Source organism: Podarcis filfolensis (assembly GCF_964270895.1).
Source record: "Podarcis filfolensis genome assembly, chromosome: 6".
NCBI classification, from domain to species: domain Eukaryota; kingdom Metazoa; phylum Chordata; class Lepidosauria; order Squamata; family Lacertidae; genus Podarcis; species Podarcis filfolensis.
Window position 1 is genome coordinate 76,716,503 of NC_139609.1, and position 10,462 is coordinate 76,726,964.

Sequence of the window (10,462 nt, forward strand, 5' to 3'; positions counted from 1 at the left end):
TGATCATGTTGGCTGGGGCTGATGGGAGTTGGAGTTCTGACATCTAGAGGGCCACAGGTTTTCAATCCTTATCCAAATCTTTCGGGTGTGATTTGCCTTATCTGGCAAGTTGTGGTTTTAGGGGGCTCTCCTTTGTACTGTGTTCTCCAACCCCATATGGCTGAAACCTGACTTGAAATTTCCTTGATACAGTGGTACCTCGGGTTAAGTACTTAATTCGTTCCGGAGGTCCGTACTTAACCTGAAGCTGTTCTTAACATGAAGCACCACTCAATGAGGCCTCCCGCTGCTGCCGTGCTGCCGGAGCACAACTTCTGTTCTCATCCTGAAGCAAAGTTCTTAACCTGAGGTACTATTTCTGGGTTAGTGGAGTCTGTAACCTGAAGCGTATGTAACCCGAGGTACCACTGTACTAAGTTTTTACCTGTTCAAACTGCTTTTTTGAGATTATCTGTCTCTTTTAAAAATGCAGATTCTGGATCCCTGCAGTTCTGCTTCTGTATTTGCCTGCTGCCACCTGGTGCCCAGCCACAGTGCAAAAATTTTCCCAAATACACCCCTCATCCTCTAAAGTGTCAACCTTTGCTAACCGTGATAACCAAAGAGGGTCAGGTAATGTAGGTGTCCAGAATCTTGCCTGTACAGTGGTACCTTGGTTTACAAACTTATTTTGTTCCTGAAGTCCGTTCTTAAACCAAGGTGCACTTTCCCTAATGAGGCCTCCCGCCGCCGGTGCCCTTCTACCGTTTAGCTTCCGTTCGTAGACCGAGCTAAAGTTCACAAACCGGGACACTACTTCTGGTTTTGCGGCATTCGTAAACTGAATAGTTTGTAAACAGGACTGTTCATAAACCGAGGTACCACTGTATTACATCTCACATTTATATCTGCATCCTTTCCCTAAAAGAGTGGCATACATATGGGTTATTTCAGCTCATCAGACCAGTCCCACTAGTAGAAGCCCACACAAGGGCTTCCACTAGTGCAATGGGGCTTTCCATCTCTCCTGCCTCTACTCCACCACACCCAAATCAGCTTAGGAGGTCAACGGAACCCCCATACATTTCCTTTTTCCTTGGGCCCCTAGGAAATTTCTAGCCAACTTCACTAATGCACTGACTTCCATGGGCCTTGAGGTAGCTCTGTCTTGTTTAAATTCGTATAGTTCTCAAGGCACCAAATGATGTGCCATCGTTCGCTCATGTTGCACTTCATACATAATTCTCTGTACAAAGCCTCACTTCTGAAAAGCCACCAAGCCCCGGAGCCCTGTTACTTGCTCAGTTTGCAACCATTGATTTCCAAACTTCCACCAGCTTGTTTCTTTCCCCCTGTTCCTCTGATCTACCAAGCTGGTAAGTGAGTCATACTCCTTTTTTAAATGTTTAATATTTTGTATTACACACCCTCTTTAAAGCAGCTTACAAAATGAAAGGGAATTTCTCTCTTCAGCAACATCTTCCCTGCAAGTCCCTGACACATGGACTGATTGCTTAATTGGTGCATCCATTTCTACTGGGGAAAAGGTAAAAGAAGATTTCTGCCAGCCATTATTCCTCTGAAATCTAAAAAACACTGAGGCAGCATGAGGCTGGGAAGAAAGTAGGGCACAATGCTGAGCACAGCTGTCTCTTAAAGGAGATGTCATAAGGAAGGTTTTCCTTAACCACCATGAAACTCTTTGCAATTCAGAGGCTTCTTAGGAATTATCGGTTGTTGCTCTTGACAGTAGCAAACTATACTGTGGGAGGCTGGTGTGGAATATATTATAGTTAAGGGATGCGGAAACTGCATTCTCCAAATGAAGGTTGGACTCCAGTTCCCAACAGCCCCAGTCAGCATGGTCAATGGTAACAATGTGAATTGTAGTCCAACAACATCTGGAGGCATGGACATAGCTAGATTTTTTTGTTGGGAGGGTAGGCCTTTTGTTTTGGGGGGGCAGAACCTCAGTTAGCTATGTATTTTTTATTGATTTTTATTGATTTGGGGGCCCATGTCTGGAGGGCCACAGGTTTCCCATCCCTGTTCTAATGCCTTCCACTGAACCATCAGTTTTAGTGCAGTAAATACACATGTGTCTGCATTAGTTTTTTCTGTCCACTTATTATTGTAGTGCTGAGGTTGCACAGCACAAGAGCTCATCCAATCACTTGGTGCCAGTTTTAATATATGAAAATATTGGCTGAAAAGCCATTACCCTTGCCATGCACCACTCTGCCACTTCATGAACCATTTTTTAAAAAGTTTTCTTTAATTGTATCATTTCTTTGGTGGGCATGGGACTACAGTATTGGTATTGAACAGGTCCTGCCCAACTTCTACATCTCACTGATGGAGGATTTTTATTTTTATTTTAAATCATTTGGAAAGGCTCTTGATTCCCAGCCACCCTGCAAATACGCACAATATTATGCTGTGCAATGGCAACATCTCACTCCAATTTCTTAATATGGATGTTAAGTGCGCTGCTACAAAGGTGGAAATGCCTCACATCCAAGGCCTCATCCATTTGGAGGAAATGGATCTGCTGCTCCCTGTTTCGACCTGGATGGGGCAGTCTACACATTCAAGACCTCCACACCTCTGTGCTAATAGTGGAATACATGAACAGAAGGGGTTTCTAATTCACATCTTCATCCTTTGTCTTCTGGCTGGAAGATGGGTGTTGTTTGCTGAATACGACATTGGTTCTGTGGTGTGAAAAGCATTATTGTACATTCTGCTCAATGGGAGTAGAATTTCTTTCAGTGACCAAACAGTCAACTTTCAGATCTTACCTTCTACTGCATATTCCCCTCTCCAAGCACTCCCCACCAGCCCCAGAGCCTACTGACCTCATTTCACATAGCACCATAGTAATATATCAGCCACAGGTCAGGACAGTTGCTAATCTAGATCTGAGCTGGCTGGTGTGCCTTTAGGGGATTATGTTAATTGGCTAACTAATCTTGCTGTTTGTGTTAGTATTTGATCACTTTGGAATCTAGGGGTAGGGTGTGAAATTTATTGGCCTGAGATCACAGAAGCAAAAGAGGTGTCAAGCAGATCTCCAACTCCTTATGTTGTACATGAACAAGTGAGTTGTAGTATTTATTTTTGTAGGGATTCTGCAGATACATGCAATTATTTATTTCTGCACTGTACAGGTGTACATGTGTCTGTGTGCATGCATGCATGTGCGGAACACTGCTTTAGGGGAAGAATGTCTCCTGTGATTTCTACTAGCTTCAATGTGTTTAAAAGGGGTTAAGCTAAATGGAGGATAAGGCTCTTAGCCCTAGTTATTATAGGTACCTCAAGGATCAAAAGCAGCCAGAATCTGAATACCAGTTGCTAGGGAACAAAAGCAGGAGAGGGCTACTGTGTTCATGCCCTACTTCTGGCCTTGCCAGAAGCTCTGCTCACCTGTCAAGCCTGGTCCATAAAGGGTGGGGAAGATAACCACCTGGCTCACCAGTCACAGCCTGTTTCCCACCCCTGCTCTATACTGAAGAAGGGGGCTGTCCTGATTCCTGGCCAGCCTATGATGATAGAGACTCTTATCTGAATGTAAGAAGATCTTTATTGAGGGAGAAAAGAGATGCAGGCTCAGAAGCAGGTAATGACTCCCAGGAGCTGCTATGCTCAAGCTAGGTGGCATTCTCCATACGCCAATGAAGAATTATCTGATGGTGAGAGCTGTTCAACAGTGCAATGAACTACCTTAGAAGGTGGTGGTGGTTCATTAGAGTTTTTAAACAGATGTTGGATTGGATTCTTTAACTGTGATTCCTCCATTGCAGAGGGCTGGACCTATATTACCCTTGGGGTCCCTTTCCAAGTCTACAATTCTATGATTCTAAGGGAAAGAAGCAGTAACAGCAACCACCACCACCACCCAAGTATATCCTTTCTGAAAATAGGGGCCATCCTATATCAGGTGGCCTGAAGAGTAAAGGTAAAGGTAAAGGGACCCCTGACCATTAGGTCCAGTGATGGCCGACTCTGGGGTTGCGGTGCTCATCTCGCTTTATTGGCCGAGGGAGCCGGCATACAGCTTCCGGGTCATGTGGCCAGCATGACTAAGCCGCTTCTGGCGAACCAGAGCAGTGCACGGAAACGCCATTTACCTTCCCGCTGGAGCGGTACCTATTTATCTACTTGCACTTTGATGTGCTTTCAAGCTGCTAGGTTGGCAGGAGCAGGGACCGAGCAACGGGAGCTCACCCTGTCGCGGGGATTCGAACCGCCGACCTTCTGATCGGCAAGTCCTAGGCTCTGTGGTTTAACCCACAGCGCCACTCGTGTCCCGGCCTGAAGAGTAGGTATATGCTAATGATGGAAATGGGGGTAGCATTTGGTTTGACCCTGCTTGCTGATTTTTATATACTGTTTCCATGGCTATAACTTAGTATTCCGATTACGTGAGAACAATTCCTCCCACCCTCCTTTTTTAAGACAATGACAGCTTTAAACAATTGTTTTAGAAGGGCTTTTGTTTTCTTTCGAAAGTCAGTTTGCATGCTGATCTCTAGTTTTTTTTTTTTATAATATATTTATTAAAGTTTTCAAATAGAGCATATATTAGATAAGCACTTATCATTGTCCATTTAACATCTCTCAATTGTTACATGGGACTCCCCCACACCTCCCGCATACACTTACATCATTATTAAATTAGTTTCAAACAAATTATCATTTAATTCATCTTAATTAGTAATCTTAATTTGGTTTGACATATAATTCAACCTTAAATCTAATTTAATGGTAGACAATTGTCTGCACTGGCATCCAATTCAGCACTCAGCCAAATTACAATATTTTTGTAAATAAATCTTAAATTTCCTCCAGTCTTCTTCCATCCTTTCTTCTCCCTGGTCTCGAATTCTGCCGGTCATCTCAGCTAATTGCATATAGTCCATCAGTTGCATCTGCCATTCTTCCACAGTGGGTAGCTCCTGAGTTTTCCAATTCTTGGCAATTAATATTCTTGCTGCTGTTGTTGCGTACAAAAAGAATGTTCTGTCCTCTTTTAACACACTCTGGCCGACAATACCCAGGAGAAAGGCCTCTGATTTCTTAGTGAAGGTGTATTTAAACACCTTTTTTAATTCATTATATATCTTCTCCCAAAAGGCCTTCACTCTAGGGCAGGTCCACCAGAGGTGAAAAAATGTTCCTTCATTTTCCTTACATTTCCAACATTTGCTATCAGACGAATGGTATATTTTAGCCAGTTTAACAGGGGTCATGTACCATCTATACATCATTTTCATCACATTTTCCTTCAACGCATTACATGCAGTGAAGTTCAGCCCAGAGGTCCACAACCTTTCCCAATCTTCAAACATAATATTATACCCAATATCCTGCGCCCATTTTATCATTGTTGATTTTACCATTTCGTCATGTGTGTTCCATTTCAGCAGCAAGTTATACATTCTTGAAAGTACCTTAGTCTTAGGTTCTAACAGTTCAGTTTCTAACTTTGACTTTTCCACTTGGAATCCTAGCTTTTTGTCATTTTTAAACACTTCTTTAATCTGAGCATAGTGTAACCAGTCTCGCACTTTGTCTCTCATCTTTTCTAAACTCTGCAATTTCCAGTTGTCACCATCCTTTTCTATTATCTCCCAATATTTTGGCCAGTTGGCCTCCATATTGGCTCTTTTCCGAGCCTTAGCCTCCAGGGGTGACAGCCACCTCGGAGTTTTATTCTCCAGTAAGTCTTTATATTTTGTCCAGACATTAAAAACTGATTTTCTGACAATATGGTTCTTGAAGGCCTTATTTATCTTAGCTTTATCATACCATAAATATGCATGCCATCCAAACGCATTATTAAAACCTTCCAAATCCAAAACATCCGTATCTTCAAGAAGTAACCAATCTTTTAACCAGCAGAAAGCTGCAGCTTCATAATACAACTTTAAATCTGGCAGGGCAAAGCCCCCTCTTTCTTTCGCATCTGTTAATATTTTAAATTTGATTCTGGGCTTTTTGCCCTGCCAGACAAATTTAGAAATATCTTTCTGCCACTTCCGGAAGCACTCTGTCTTGTCTACAATCTGCAGTGTCTGAAACAAAAATAACATTTTTGGCAATACATTCATCTTGATGGCATCTATTCGGCCTAACAAAGAAAGTTTTAGTCTTGACCAACTATCCAAGTCTCTCTTAATCTCTGACCAACATTTTTCATAATTATCTTTAAATAAACTCAGATTTTTTGCTGTTATATTTACCCCTAGGTATTTAACTTTTTTAACCACATTTAGTTCTGTCTCTTTCTGAAGCTGTTCCAACTCAATATCTGTCACGTTTTTCCCCAAAACTTTAGTTTTTTGCTTATTTAACTTAAATCCTGCCACTCGACCAAAGTTTTGAATCAGTTGTAGTACTCTTTTCAAACTAGACTCCGGCTCCTGTAATGTCAGAACTAGGTCATCTGCAAAAGCTTTAAGTTTATATTGTTTCGCTCCGACCTGAATCCCTTCCACCAACCGGTCCCCCCTAATCATATTCAGGAGCACTTCCAGAACCGAAATAAACAGTAATGGGGAAATCGGGCAGCCTTGTCGTGTACCTTTTTCAATTTTAAACTCTTCTGTAACCACATTGTTAACTATCAGTTTAGCCTTTTGTTCTGAATATATTGCCTCAATCCCGTTCTCGAACCCCCGTCCCACTCCCATTTCTTTTAAATTCCCCTTCATAAATTTCCAAGAAATGTTGTCAAAGGCTTTCTCCGCGTCTATAAAAATTAAAACTGCTTTAGTGTTTATGTTTGTTTGTAAAAGTTCCAATATGTCTATGATGTTCCTTGTGTTAGTAAACATATGTCTGCCCGGGAGAAAGCCTGCCTGGTCTTTATGGATTATCTCACTTAAAACTTTCTTAAATCTTCGTGCCAAAACATCTGCAAATATTTTGTAATCCACATTTAAAAGGGAGATGGGACGGTAATTCTTGAGTTGTGTCTTTTCAGTTTCTGACTTTGGAATCAATGTGATAAATGCTTCTTTCCACGATTCAGGCGCCTTCTTCCCCTCCATTATTTCATTACTGACCTCCAACAAGGGTTGTATCAAATAATCCTTCAATGTCTTGTAGTAGTTAGAGGTCAGTCCATCTGGCCCTGGTGATTTGCCCTGTTTCAGACTCAGGATGGCCTGTTCAATCTCTTGTCGTGTTATTTTGCCATTTAAAATTGTTCTATTTTCTTCTGACAGCTTTGCTAATCCATTTCTCTCCAAAAATTGTGTAATCTCTATTTCATCTTGTGGCCCTTGAGTATATAACTTTTTAAAATACCTCTGGAAGCACTTTCTAATCTCTCCCGGGTTCTGAATGTTCCTTCCTTCAACCTCTAAGTTTGTTACTGTGTTTAATCTTTGTCTCCTTTTCAACTGCCAAGCTAGCAGTTTCCCACATTTATTTGCCGATTCAAAAGTTTTTTGTTTCATTATTTTAATCTTCCATTCTATTTCCTGATTTATCAGCTTGGAATATTGCGCCTGATAAAGTTTAATTTCTCTCAGAATCGGTTGGGACTTCGGGTTAGATCTTAACTTCTTCTCCAACTCTTTGATACTTTCCAGAATTTTATCTTTCTTTTCATTTTGCAGTCTTTTCTTTAAGGAATTCTGTTGAATCAAGAACCCTCTCATCACAGCTTTACTTGCATCCCAGATAGTTCTTTTTTCCACCGTAGTGTTCAAATTAATCTCAAAATAGTCCTTTAAGGTTTTTTGGGCCTTCTTTACAATTCTTTGATCTCTAAACAGGCCATCATTCATCTTCCATCTAAAGGAGCCGATTGGGATCAATGTCATATCCATTCTCAAGGCGTTATGGTCGGAGCATGTTTTGGGGCAGATTTCCACCTTCCTCACCTTAGATGCCAGACTTCTAGTTATCCATATTTGGTCGATTCGTGTCCAAGTCAGTTGAGCTTCAGAAAAGAATGTTCCTTCTCTTCCCAGGGGGTTTCTAACTCTCCAGATGTCAACCCAGTCCATATTGTCAGTCATTTCAAAAAAGGTCTTAGGTAGTCTTCCCTCTTTAGTAATGTTCTGGTTCTGTGACTTATCCATATTTGTTGATACGACCCCGTTCATGTCCCCCATCATGATGACGTTGTTGTAATCCAGATAATCCAGCATGATCTCGTGCAACTTCTTATAAAAATCCGATTTTCCTTCATTTGGAGCATAAATTCCTAATATCAAAATTTTTTCTCCTTGATACTGTACTTCTATTGCGAGGATTCTTCCACTTTCATCTTTAAAGAGAAATTTTGGTGAAAGGCTCTCTTTTGCATAGATCACTACACCTCTCTTTTTAACTGTATCCGATGATATAAATTCTTGACCAAGCCTTTTATTTATTAACACCTTTCTATGGAGCCTAATCACATGTGTTTCTTGTAAGCATATAATGTCCAATTGTTCCTTTTTTAGAATATGAAAAATTTTAGACCTTTTTTCGGGACTGTTACAGCCATTTATGTTCCAACTCAAAAGCTGCAGAGACATCCTGGATAGATCTGGTTATTCTTTCTGGGGTGGTACCTTGTTCTCCGGTCCTTGAGGATCCGAGGGGGCGGGCTCCCCTGGAAGTTCTGGCGTTGGCAATCCAAGTCCTTTGTGGAGGTCTTCTCCGTGTGCTCCCAAAAACTTGTCTCTATCTTCCACTGTTTTGATTTTGATCTTTCTCCCTCTGTAGGTAAAGGATAATCCTTGTGGAAACTCCCACCTGAAGATAATTGCGTTGCTTCTCAACAGTCTTGCCAATTCCGTGTAGTTAGATCTAAGGTCCAGCAACTGCTTAGGAATGTCCTTGTAGATTTCAATTCTCTTGCCCAAAATGTCTAGTGACTTTTCGTAGTGCAGGCCCAAAATCTTGTCCCTTTCCTCCTTTGATCTCAGTGTTATCAAACAATCTCTGGGCTTCTCTGTCCTTCTGACTCTGCCAAGCCTGAAAGCAGATACAATTTTAAAGTCTTTTTCCTCTAACTTCCAAAACTTGGCAAATTCCTTAGTTAGAAATTCAATAAAATTATCTTCTTCCACCTCTGGTATTGACCGTATCCTCAAGTTGGTCTCCCTGTTTCGCAGTTCTGTCATCAAAAAGTAAATCTGATGTTCTCCAACTTGTTTGCTGAGTGGTCTTACTTCTTTCTCAAGTTCTTCCAATCTTTGACTAGTATCTTCAGCCAGTTTACGATTTTCACCTACAGCCTCCTTTAATTCTCCAATAGACTGGGCATTCTGTGCAACTTGTCCAGTCAGCTTATTCAAGCTTTCTGTGTTCTGTTCAATTTTAGCTGTATGCAAATCAGCCTTCTTGTCCAGAGCCTCCAGTTTCTCCAAAATTTTCTCCAAGACAGAGCTACTTGTCCCTGAAGCCATATCTCCCAGATGCAGCTCCTCTGTCTCACCCTCCCCTGCCTGTATTAGGGAGGCCGCCTCTATGTCTGGAGGCAAAGTGGAAGGCAAGGCCGGCACAGAAGATCTACACTGTGAGGCTGCAGATAAAGTTAGAGTTGTTTGTTTAGTCCTTCCTCTTCTCCTTGCGCCACTCATTCCAAAGTTATCTGTAATCCAAGGTCAATCCAAGTTGTTCCCATGAGAAAGCAGAGTCCCAGATACAATAGTCAATCAGAGGCCGGGAAAGGGAAAGTAAAACAAAGTCACTGCTGTAAGTCCAAAATCCTCTAGAGGGAGCTTAATACGTCTTCAGGGAAAAGATCAAATCCAAGTTAAACTTATAAATTTAAATCCATGTCTATCGCCTCCACATGTATTATTTTTAGCAGAGTAAAACTTAAAGCAAAACAGTGTTTCTTACAGTGCCTTGACTGCAACAGTTTCAAAGTATCCAGTTCCAACTCAGAATGTTTCAAAATCTGAATTCAATATATCCAAAGTTGCAAACTGGTGCTCATCCAGGCAGCTCCAGCATCAGAGATTGCATGCTGATCTCTAGTGAGCCTTAATGGTCTGCTGAACCGTTCTGAGAAATGGCAAGGGAGGTGGTATCTTGAAGAGATGAGAACTGAACATGAGAATGCTCTTAGTCAGCAGCAGTGAGCCATGACAACAGAGGGGAAATTGCAAAGCGTAGATGGAACCATTTGTATATCAGCCGTGTGGGAAGAACTCACAGAGGGCCAGAAGATACTGCAGTAAACAAGGCCAGTGCAGCACAAGCGCATAGCGCCAACCCTTTCTGAAGCCCATCAGAGTGCAGAGTGGGTATCTGTAGCCCCCCAGCTCATGCTGACATTGAACTACAACTCCCATCAGCTCCAGCCAGAAATGGCAATGCTCAAGGATGGTGGGAGTTGTAAGTCAGGAACACTAGTGGTTCCCCAGTGTAGTTCTAAAATATGTTTTCTCCATGCAAAATAAATAAATTTAAAATCTTCCATATAGAGCAGTGTTCTCCAAGCCTTCACTGAGATCTAGTTTTCTAC